The following is a 13,289-nucleotide window of genomic DNA, read 5'->3' as shown; positions in this document are numbered from 1 at the left end:
CCACGACCTCAGGGATGAGAGTCGCACGATGAAGCCACTAGCCCAACACTGCTCTTTAATAATAATATATTTATATATATGTAATATCAATATACCTATATAAAATTGATCCAACATCAACGACGTAAAAGATCAAAATATAAAGAAAAATCCAAACCAGCAAGAATAGCGTGAAAAATAACCTTATTCATAACATTAATTTGTCGCTAGCTGCTTAGTTCAGAAGCGCAGTAAGCTATCAAATTTTTATATAAATAGTTAAGGCCCCCAAGAGGTCCTGGCATTACGCCAGAAGAGTTTTGCTACGTCGCGTTGGTAAATAAGCGTAATGCTGTATTTATACAATGGCCCAATTTAAACTAACATGGAGTTGTGAAGAGCCCAGCTTATTGCATACCTGGACTTTAATATTAGACTCTGTTAAAACCTTGTTTAATATGAAATTCAAACATTTTTAGTAAACAAAAAATATGTTCAATGTTTAAAACAATTTTCATGAAAATATCACTGTAATCGTGCTACTAACATTATTCGTTTTTAATGAAACAAACCAGTAGATTTGGTTTCGATTCGTTCGTTAATCTATGTTAACATTGTTTACGGTTTTTTATTGAACTGAGGGCAATCGGGCAGTAGGGGCCACCTTTTGTTAAGTAATACCACCGCTCATGGACACTCTCAATACAGAAGGCTCATTAGTTCTTTGCCGGCATTTTAAGAATTGGAACGCTCTTTTATCTAAGGACCCTAAGTCACATTGCTTCAGAAATAATTGAGTCGGCTCCACTATGTGGAACCAGCTGCTGTTGGCAGACATTGACTACTGTACTTTAATATCGATTTCACCCATACAGATTAACACCTCAACTGGCATAGTACTGATTAGCGAATGTTAAGTTATCTCACTCTCAATAAATTATATAATAAGTAGGCTCCATCGTCACTCTCATCTGCTACGTCGTTTGTAGTCCTTTCAATGTTACTTGTATCTTTTCGGCCCAAGTCAAAAATTGCTCCCGTTCGTTGCTTTAAGTTCAGTAATACTACAATAGGAGAGCTGCCTTTGTAATCGTCTTTCATAGAATTTATAAGATTTTGTGGTAAAACGTACTGAAATGGAAGAGAAATTTTTAGTATTTTATCTTTTTTAATACACATATACAACAATAACTCTCTAAGCGCAATGTTAGTCTAGTCTGTGCACAAAAGGACTATTAACATGCTCTGACATGAAAAAGCATTGTGGGCCTATATAGAAACTTATAATTGACGTATATAAGGCTGATTACCAATGTGCTGAAAAGTTGTCAAACAAACGGACATTAAGATTTGACTGCGTATTTTTTTCATAAATGCTTTTAGAAAAAAAATTTTTTCGTTGTGGGTCTCATCAAACAACGTTATTTTTTAAAGGGTATTACATCAACACAAGGTCACCAACATCCCTTGCGTGGTGAATGGCTGATTTTTTTTGTAATAAGAGTTAGCCTAGAGACAAGAGCGTGCCGCTCTTAATGCTGCGTATCACTGCTGTCCTATGGACTTTTTCTATGCAGATGAAGGACAACATCGTAAGGAAACCAACTTAGATTAAAATTCGACGGCGTGTGTCATCTACAGAAGGCTGATCTCCTACTGTCTATTAGAAAAAACAAATGATAACGAAACAGATACAGTCTGAGACCCAGACCTAAAAGTTTGTAGCGCCACTGATTTTTACTAAGAAACTGACTAATTCTGACAACCTTGTTCGATGTAATATGCTATACGATAAGATTGCAAATTTATATATAATGGGTCTGAGAGGATTCTGTTAAAGATATAAAATTTATTTGTTTAAAAATATAATCTTGTCTATAAATATCTTCTCTTCTTATCTATTATAAATAGCAAAAAAAAAAACTTGACCTATATTACCCTTAATATAATTTTTAAGGGTGTAATTAGTTTGCAACTATTAAAATGACGCGTTTATAAAATAATACAGTTTTAATATATTTCAAAACTACATCGTCATTTCGCTTCATTAACAGAATATTAAATTAAACTCACGTTTATATTAAAAATTATTAAAGCAAAAACACAGTTGTCCCTCGCAAGCATTACGATAAGAATATTTTCACTCTAGTAACGAACCAATTAATTACAAGTTACGGTTTAATTAATTTTACCACCGCAATATGTCATGATATGAAATTAAAAAAATATTAACCGTAGTTAAAATACTCTGTTAGGGTTGGCATTTAACTGATTTTTACCAGCTCTGCCACACCTACGCTCGCGCGGATTTCGTGTATTTCGGCTCTTGATTTTTAAAATCTTTTTTAAAAATAATCGTTTATTTCAATTTTCATAAAAACTCAATTATTAAGTATTAACGATTTATGAAACTTCTAATGAATGTTGAAAGGCTGACAACATATGGGCGGTGCGCAGTTTTGTTATGTAGCGTTCAAACAAAAAGAAATATATATTCTACAGGGATAGAAATGTGCTCACACAAAAGTATGTATACTAGTGTTTAGCAGCCCTTTGGAGAGGGAGATGCACAGCTAGTGTTTCATCACCAAATGAGGATGCTGGGACACGAGCCACCACAACCCTCACATAGTTCTTTCTTACGCTTACAGGTCCGAATTATAAATGGATAATGAAATGGACTTTTGAAGTGAAACTTCTTTATCGGCGTTGGAAAAAAAATTACCGTCACATTTTTCGGTTACGCGCCAACTTTTTCTTGTCCCTATCACGGTTGATTCGAAGAGATTCGAAGACATTAATAAAAAAATATTTAATAACGATAACAATGATAGTAATAATTCGACTACAATTAAAGAAATTTTGTAATAGTAGTAATAAGGTAAAATGAAATAATTGTGTTATTTGTATTCATGTCTATAATAATGATATTTTTTATAAACTCTTTCTAATTTAACTTTATTTAATCAATTTCTGTTGCATATAGTAGATCATTTTTCGAAAAATAAGGGCATAAAGAAGTTTCACTAAGAAGTGAAACGTAAGAACGTGTGTACAGTACACGCACACTTTTTTTTTAGAATATCAAACCTATCAAGTCAATCGCTAAAATATTGTATAGGCTTAATATATATATTTATGCTTGGAAAAAATAAAATAATACATCAATGTTGATAGTTTTAGTTTTAACGAGATTTCAATTTATTTGATTAGAATATCTTCCTATGTACACGGCAATGGAAAATCCGTAGTTTTGCGAGTGAATTCTGTCACAATTGATAAATGAATTATATCGAAACTTGTGTTATTAATGCCATGATGCTTTTTTTGTATTTGACTTGACGAATTTTCGCGTTATATTACTTATAATATTGTTACGATCTAGGGGATCGGATAGAAAATGCCGTAGATTTCATCAAGGGTTTATTTCTTGATAAATCAATGAGTTATGAGAACATATTACTCGTAGAAATGCACTTATTACACATAAAAACAGTCACTAATTACTTAATTATACACACAGTACTTTATCACTTCACTTTATTCGCACATTATTGCTTCGGTGTTTATCTCTGGATATCGCATTCGAAACTTAACTAACTGGTCGCGTTTCGGCTCGCTTATATATCCATGGGAATAATCTTAAACAATATTCGAGAACTCTCTAGGTGGGATTGCTACTGAGTAGCGATTGCTCAATTCTAGAACGTCCGTACTCTTTGTCTCTTTCGCACATTGCTCCGTCCTTGGCGTACGGCATTCTAGAGTGCTCAGGCTAGCTTCGAGAAGGTTCCGGTCTTCCCTCTCTCTCGCGTATCATTTCGTCCTTGTCCCACACCTAGAAAATTCGGTCTAGAATATTCCTTCATCAAAGAAACGTCTTCATCCATCATCTTGTCTTCTTGTCTTCAGACAGCTTCTCCTGAAACGGTCAGAAATCATATTTCAGCCTGCTGTTTAAGTAGTAAAAAATCTAGAAACATTGCAGTCGACCCTTCTTCTTCTTATTGTAATTATTGCATATACAATTCAATATATGAATCACTACAAATGCCGAAAAATACATTTCTAAATCCAAATTTAATTTTACATTCACAAAATGGCAACAAATGCAATTTGAATCACATTATTCAATCTATTTAAAGTATCGATGAAAATTCAACCAAAGCTAAATTATTTCCGTACTAGCAATTATCTGAGGTTAGATAACATACAATTTGGTTTGCTAACCCTCATTCCGCCCAAAACCACAGAGGACTCTATGAAAACAATTTGAATTTATCTATAATAAGCTAAGAACATTTCAGACGACGTATTTAACGTAGAACAAACGTGATTCTGATCGTAGATTCTATTTTTAATGTTTAGTTTTTTGGCGTTACTTTTTGAAGATATGTTGGTAGTAACCAAAAGAGTAGGAGAGGTAGTACCTAAAGAGTACTTTATTTGGCCCATATTTCTCGAGTACTAAAAATGTACCTCCTTGACGATGTCGTCAGTCCACCTAGTTGGTGGACAGCCGCGCGATCTTTTGTTCTGCCGAGGTCTCTATTCAGAAAGCCTATTGGTTCTTGCCCATCTACGCTATGCTGCCACCGTCTCTTAGTTATATGTACTAATAGCTAAACTTCGTTTTATAAGTCGTAACTATTTCAACAATTTCTTAAACCCGAAGTTTTAGTCTAAAGTCAAATTAAATCGTAAATTAAAATGCGCAATGATCATGTTTTGTTTATGTTCTGTTAATAGTCTTAATGTTGTCTGATGTGACATTACGACAAAGAATAATTAAGGCATACAATAGCCATTAAATAAAACTAGAAAAGACCAAAGAGAAACAGAAACTAATTTGTGTGAAAAGCCTTTAGGTGTTCCGTGATGCAAATAAAATCGCTTCATAGCAATAGCTATTATTTTGAATTTAAGTCCTATACAAAGCCTAAAATGTTATAGGCTTTGTTTGGTTTCCTCTAAATATTAGTACTAATTTGACGTTTATTGATTCAGTTAATGAATTAAAGCAATTGTTTTCGTTGTGCATGCATTTTAGTATAAGTGCGATATGAAGTAAATAATTTTTAATAAGGCCTATTTGTTTTAAAAAGACATAGACATTTATTACTACCAAAATACACACACAGAAACACACACGTCCCTCAGTCGCAAAAAACAAATAAGATAATTTAAAAAAAGGAAATAATATACTAATATAAATAACAAAGTACGTTTACGAAGAATTATTTGTAGAACAAAAGCGTAGAAATCATATTGTGGTGTCAAAAATGTTCGATTCAAGGTGAAATTTATTCAGATTTTTATTTTAATTCACTTTACGGAAAATATAATTTGTTTAATCATAAAAATACAGCTAAAGGGGTCTTAGCCTCAGATAGCATAAGTTTTTATTATTTTATAGAAAAGTAGGTGCTCAGTTATATGTGTCCGACAGACATCAAATTGAATTTATAACTTGCTGATTTCGACAAGATGTTCAAGTGCTAATTGCGCATATAAAAAGGAAATTCCCTTCGAGCACAGCTGTGATTCGAACGCACGACCTCCGGGTTGGACGCTTAAGCTAAGGTACTACTTACTACGTATTACTTATAAAGAAATTATTTAACGTTAAATTTAAAAGGTCTGCTTCCCATTTTTTTTAGTTCAGTTATATAAAATTTGATTCTAGTAACATTTTATTTTTGAACTGAAACTTCTGTAAAGGCGTTAAAAAAATTACCGTTACATTTTTCGGTTACGCGCTATTTTTTTTTGTCCCTACGAATTGATTCCAAGTGATTTCCATTATTAACAAAAATATATATAATAACGATAACAATGATAGTAATAATTCTGTTACAATTAATGAAATTATTTAATAATCTTAGCAGTAATAACGTAAATTAAATGTATTTTTTTCTATGATAATAATACCTTTTGTTAATCTTTATGTAATTTAACTTTATTTAACCAATTTCTGTAAAGTTACATATAGTAGATCATTTTTCGAAAAATAAGGTCATAAAGAAGTTTCACTTCTTACGTGTGTACACTAGTATACGCACAAATCTTTTATTACTGCAATTTCTAGAGTACTACAGCTGCATAAAAAACAGTAAACCAAACTATCATTCTGCTGTTACAGATATTTATATTAGTGCTGTGAAATTGATAGCAGTGTTATTAAATAAAATAGAGTGTCATAGCGCGAGGGAAAAACTCAATTTTCTAAAAATACCTAGCAAAATATACGGATGGTGTTAGTGTGACACGGCGAGCTAACGAACTGCCGGCAAATAGAAGGATGCGGTCAGGAGGGTACTTATTGCTTGGTGCTGTGGTTCCGTATAAGATTTCTATTTTAAAGTATTGAATAACCATAGTTGACAGCGGGCGTTTAGGCATTATAAAAGTTCTTGTTTCGGAGTAAAAACAAAAAATTAACTTTAAAGCCATATTAAAACATATAAGAGCGCCTGTTAGTTAACGCTGTCCTGAAAATTACTGCAGATTTGGTTTCATGAACGTATTGAAGGGAGGTTACGTGACTACCAAATTCTTCTTCGTTCTTCATGTGGCACTATATTTTTTTTGTATCGCTCGTAAATGTAACTTGGAAGTCACAGAATGAAACACAATTCTCACTACATTAGGAGTCTAGGATACGTGATTTGTGGTGGTGCTGGGCTTCCTCCGACTTTAAAGTAGGATATTTGAACTGTAACGTATAACTTACTGGTCGGCATGGAGGACTCAGTGGCTAAGTTGTATACATATATTCTTAGCGGCCGGATAACTTTGTACGAGATCTGGGTATGGCGCCATTGCAGTGTTTGAAGATGGCGCTGGTAATTATTTTTATTAAGGTAAAGTTGTGATTACAGAATGGTAGATTTGACATCCATCTTTTAGCCTAGAGAATATAGCGAGTGCCCATGTCTCTTGCAGCACCCACCTGGAAGCCTGCCCCCGTACCGCTATGTATCAGCAGGGGCCAATCTCACCCCTCTCGAGGGAGAGGGAAGTAACACTCAGAGACTAATCATTTCTCTCGTTCTCGTTCAAGTTCTATAAGAGCTTGAACTTTTTTTCGCAAGAAAATACGTAACAATATAGTCGATTGCAAGTAAGCGAAAATTACATTACAAAAATATGACTATGCGTTTTTGTATCCAGAACTTTCCAGGTATTAGAAAAGTTTCTTCCCGTTACGAACTTCAAGGAGTCGTTTAAAAGGTAGCATCTTTCAAATCATGCATAGCCTAAATTCTTATTACTTAGATAAGACAAATTCTACAAGGAACTCTATTATGCATGAGGATGATATTATTAGTTTTAGCGCAAAAGAAAAAAATAAGCTGGGAAACTTAATTATTCGCCTCTTCCTGCATAAGTTGCATGCTATTTCAAATATAAAATATCATGCAACGTATGAGTTTTATCAACCTAAAGGTATATATACCTTTCTTGCAAATATCAACTTCCTAACGTCAAATCTAGTGGAAATACTAACTCACATTTGAAAATATGTATAATTATTTTATTTGAATCACATAATGACAAAAACATCCAGAATGACAATTGGCTTGCGAGTTAAGTGTACAGTGCCACATACTTTTCTTGGGCGGGAAGAGCGTCGCTGACACGGATGTTAGTATTGCCAGTAAATAAAAATGAAGCATTGTAAGGGGAATAATTTGAAGTCATGCAGGCTAACTTAATAATTTATTGAAATGTCTTTATAAAATAAATGATTACTAGTATTTATAAAACACAGTTCTAAGCCTAAATAAGTGATGCAAACATTTATATTCAACTGATATAATAGGGTTACTATAATATAGTTAAGCCTATTAACTATAATATCTCTTAAGATACCTAGCAATCAGAATCGTTCGATAATGAATACTTTGACATTGTAATTGATAATGTAAGGAATAAAAATAAATACATTTTACATGTTGGTAGATAGAATAATTATTTATTGTACCAAGAAATAACAGAAAATACACAATGTCTTGTATGACCATTTCAAAATGGCGACGGTAGTAACAATTTTAGCCGTCGGCCATGAAAATGTGGAACTGTAAGTTTTTCAATACCGATTGCGCAAATAGGTTAAAAAAATTGTTGTTTTTTGTTAAAAATATTAACTCGGACATGCTGCAGATGGCTACAGCTAATTCAAAAGCCCAACGAAATAATAAGCATTGTAATGTAGATTAAGAAAACGTGTTTGGAAGCTCTCAGCTTGATACAGAACCCCAAAGGTGCACCGAATATCCGTTGAAGCAGATATCAAACATTTGTAGAGAAGCGATACACTCTATTAGTTACTTACATTTTCATCCCTTCAGTTGAAATACTCTCGTGAATAACATTTATTTTGCAATAAACCGTTGAGCATTCAAATTTCTTTAATTTTCTAAAATACTACTTCGTTTCATTAAAAAAACTAAGTAGATTTGCACATCTATTTTTACGATGCGCATACACCGTCAGCAAAAACCGAATATATAGGTAACATTTTAAAATAAAAAATGTTCATTTCTTTAATTATGTAGAAATATGTTTTTTGTGATATTTAAATAAACTTTATTTAACCAGATAATACGTTATAATAAAACTTTCAATGAATTAATAACCTTTTTTCTTTTTACGCCAAAGAAGTTTAACTTCTAACTCGTGTACACACATTAGTACTCACACATGTTATTTTAATTTATTTATTTTATTTATGCTCACAAATCTGAAAATGAGGATATTCACGTGTGAAAATGACATAAGAACTTAAGATGGCTTAGCGCTAATCAGATCCTTGCAACTTCCTCTCAATTCCCGCGATATTGAGGGACATAAAGCCCAAGGGGACTTTTTGTATCGAAGAAATCGCATGGGTCCGAGTAGCGTCCAAAAATTTACAAAAAACAATGTAGGTAAATTCATAAATAGTAATTAGGTTATATAACAAGACGAAAGAATATAAATTGTCAATAATTAAGAATGCAAGGCTGCTAAAACGACACGCCGAAAGGTCTCAAGTTACTGAAAAACTCCAACAAGTATTTTTTCTTCACAGTTTTATTGTAAACCCTAAGTTAACATTAAAATCTTAAAGATAGACCTACAAAAAAAATAGAGTGCATATATGTATACAGTAAGTCTGATTCTAAAGGAGTATAGAAATTCACCAGAGTCTAAAAGTCTAAAAGTAATCCAGAGAAAATCTTAAAAAATGCCCTTTTAACAACTATTTATAATTTCGATTCGATTTATGTTATTTATTATTATTGATTTATGAAACATAAGGAAACTTTAAAAGTAATTATATCTCGTAATATAATATTTTTAAAGTGTTTAAGAAATATACTATGTTCTAAATAACAAACAAGCAAATCTTAACATAAGAGTGCTGTCCATGCCACGCTATAGTAGTTTTCAGTTTTTTTTTGTTACCAATACTAACCACTATCGTCGTACATACTTAGAGATAGTATCGAATCGTTACTTACTCTAAATAAAACTACACATGGAAATAAATAAGTTAATTAATAAAAAATAAGTATTATATGAATTTACACTTTATTATTTCCAAAGTGACAGCAAAGTTTAAGAAATATCGTTACGATGTTTTACGTCTAACGTTACGTCAACAAATTTCTTACGCTCACTGTCGCGCTAACCACTCTCTGAACTCTGTAACCCGCTGAATACTTTATGACTACCGTAAATCTAGTGAAATCGTAAATTTTGCAGGACCCAACCAAAAGGTCCCGACCCTTCTACAAATGGATATTAGGTGGCGCAAAGTCACTTTGCTTTCAAAAGTCAAAGGGCTAGTAAAGTGGTATGTTCTGTAATATTACTGTCTTCAGGTACTTAAGTACTTTTGAAGTGTAATTTTTTCCTTTGATTTGTGTTCGTTACAGATGAGAAATCGTTTTCCTACAATTCGCATATTTGAGTGGCTTTTAAACAATAAACTGCGAGTATTATTGTAAGCTTTGCGAAACGAGTGTATTTTTATGTAGGTAAGGTTTGGAGGAAACATCTTTCAGAAGTAAAAATTAAACTAGTGACGCTACAACCTTTTAGGTCCTCTGATTTCGGTATCAATTAAATGATAATTTATTTTTATCGACTTTTTAGATTTAAAGCATGCCTCATCCTCAAGATGTTTTCCTACACCGTTCCAGCGTGAGTTGAATGCGCACTTCAAAATTGTATTGGTTCCAAGTGAAACGAACCTACGACCTCGGGATATGAGTCGTACGCGGAAACCACTTGGCCATCGCTGCTTTTAACAGTTGGACCACCCATTTATATAACAATAACACATAAATCAAGCATACATAGAAAAACAGTCACTTTAATCGAAAATGGACGCAATACAGCTTTAACTGTCTGTCACCAGCAACATTTATCTTGGAGTGACAGCTTCACCAAACCAAATTTATTTATTTCCTATACAGTAACTTAATTCTAATAGAGTAAAAAACTTTTGAATATAAAATTAAACTAAAAACATAATATAAACAAAACAAACAAACATAACGCGTAAACCTTTTTATAACTAATTAAATAATGCAATTCATGTGAATTTAGACAGTGTGATAACTAAACATTTCCGTCTTACATGCAATGACATTCAGGGTGTTATATATGTGTATACATAATTATAATAATATAATATAAAACAATTATAATAATAAAACTATTAAAATTTACTTAATTAGTGATTACTAATTATCTATAGGTATAAGGCCGGTATCTAACTTCAAACCTAAGAACTCTTTGCTTGGTAAGCATTAAGAGGCTTGGTAAAGAGCTCTTTATCCCAGGGTGTATATCTGTCCTTCCGTGGAACAAAGTCCTCAACAGCGAGCGATGGCACGCTCGATGTTAATCTTTAAATAGCGACCAAACTAAACTTTTATTTATTAATGTATGTCTCAATATATGAACTCTGTGACACATATCTGCAGCTGTTTTGTTGATGAACATTTTGAATTGGTTATAAGCTGTCAATCCAATCAATCCGGTGAAAAACAGTGTTGTGAGGGAAGTTTAAGATGGACCAATTTTTAGTTAACATTTTTGTACTTATTTGTGTAAGGAAACAATTTTTTTTATGCGCTCAATTTCTGTGTAACCATCGAAAAACTGTCATAAAACCAAATTCTTAGTGTTCAACTCTAAAATCTAAGCGTTTGACGGCTATACATTGATTACGGCGGCTTAATTTGAATACCTACTCTTTATAAAGTTATAATATTGGCTGTATCAAAGTTTGGTGGGAATTAAGTTGTTCAAGTTCCTCCGGGGCCAAGTTTGGGCAGGTTAACATAAATTTATGTTCACGCTTGCATTGGACAAACGATGTCTCACAATTAGGTATTCTGTTTGCTTCTTGATTATGTAAGATACAATGTTTCTAATCTATACGCTCTACAAATAACTAGAAGTTACTTAAATTTTACTTAAGACCATGGTAAGAAAATACTAATAAAACAAAAACAAGTGTCAGTGAAACACAAGTGAAATTTCTTTATAAATTTATTATTACGAAAAGCCCCAATAGATGATCATGTACCAGTATATGATCACTCCATGTATTTTTATATCTATATTCACACTGTTTACACACTATAAAGTGTTTTCTTTCAATATGGGAAACTTTCTTATGTTAAATATCCTTTTAAGTAAATTAGGTTAGACTTAAAGTACTTATTAGTCTTAAGCTAGATCGTAATGTTCCACGGTGACTCAGTGCAGAGACAGTGTATTGAAATAATACCACCATTCGGAATGGTTTATTAATAATTTCTTAAGGCTTAAACTCAATATTTGAAATATCCTTAATGTTTTTCTTCCCCGTCCGAGCAAGAGCCTATAAAAGAACGCTTAACAAATAATTTTAAATAATATTTATTAAAAACCAACATCTGTTTTGTATGTTTAAAACACATTCCTTATACAACAAAGTGCTTCAGAATTTAATGCAGATAAAGGTAAATGTATACTATTCAAGTATTTTCAAGAAAGGAGAGGAATAGAAACTTTTACTCGGCTCATAATACCATCAGCACATAAAGGATTATATTAAAGAATTAACCTTCTTACAATGGCTTTGTAGCAAAAGCGCATAGTACTAAATTTCATACAATGTTTAGTGATGTGGTGTATATGTTTGGAATTTATACTAACATTATTCATCATCATATTATGAGTCGATGTACTGATTGTAGACCCGGTTAGAGATATCACCGAAAATGAAAGTAACCTTTAACAAAAATTATTTAAAACCTACTGTGACAAAAACACATAAAAATGCGGAAATATTAAACAGGTTTAAAAGCCTTTGTGGGATTATATTTTTTGGACATTACCTTCGTTTATGGTCACCGTATTTATTTTAAATTATAAATGGACATGGTATGAATAATATCACTTCATTAGTTAATTTTTTTTCAGGCAAAAAATTGAATATTTTTTATCGATATATTCAACAACACTACTCGCAAAGTACAGTTCATCGTAGGTAATTACATTAGTCCCATCGGATCGAGCTAGGCGTGGTGCTTGCATTAAATAGCTCATAAAGTACGTTTTGTGCAATAATTTTGTTTAAAAAGCTTAAGTAATTGAAACAAAATTGTATGCTATAAATTGTGTAGTGTTCTTTAAAATGAGGTTTTTGGAGGAATTTTTGTTTGCAATGTATGAAAATTCTAATTCATGCGTTAATAGATAAGTCAAGAAGTTTTTTTTGTTTTATAGAACACGGGCACACCTTATAAAGTGATACCCATTGGACACTCTCAATACCACAGGGCTCGCGAATGCGTTGCCGGCCTTTAAAAATTGGCATGGCATTCTTTGTCTTTATTATGAGTTATACATTTTATATTCTATATGCTTGGTATGACAATAAATTTAAATTGACTGGCCTTAAATTATTTTATCCGACCGAGAGCGCTGGGGTTTTTCGTTTTGGAGGACTTTTGGGGTCGCAGAGGCAACGGAGTAAGTGTGAGAGTTACCTATAAGAACCAATAATACTTTGAAAAAAGTAATCATTTGAATTAATTAATCCTTCATTTGCTTGGATTTGTTATTTTTCTTAGTATTTTAGATTTTTTTAGAGAGAATTCCTAAATAAAAAATACCCTGTTATTGTAATTGTATGTAAAAATACCCAATTAATAATTTTTTTTGAGGGAACAGTGTAAAGTTTTGGAACGAACAAATTCTACTATGATAAAACCGGCTAATAATAAATATTCCAAAAGCGTAAAATCTTTTGTAACTTC

The sequence above is a fragment of the Pieris brassicae genome, chromosome 2 (assembly GCF_905147105.1).
Source record: "Pieris brassicae chromosome 2, ilPieBrab1.1, whole genome shotgun sequence".
NCBI classification, from domain to species: Eukaryota; Metazoa; Arthropoda; class Insecta; order Lepidoptera; family Pieridae; genus Pieris; species Pieris brassicae.
This window is presented reverse-complemented; position numbering follows the sequence as displayed.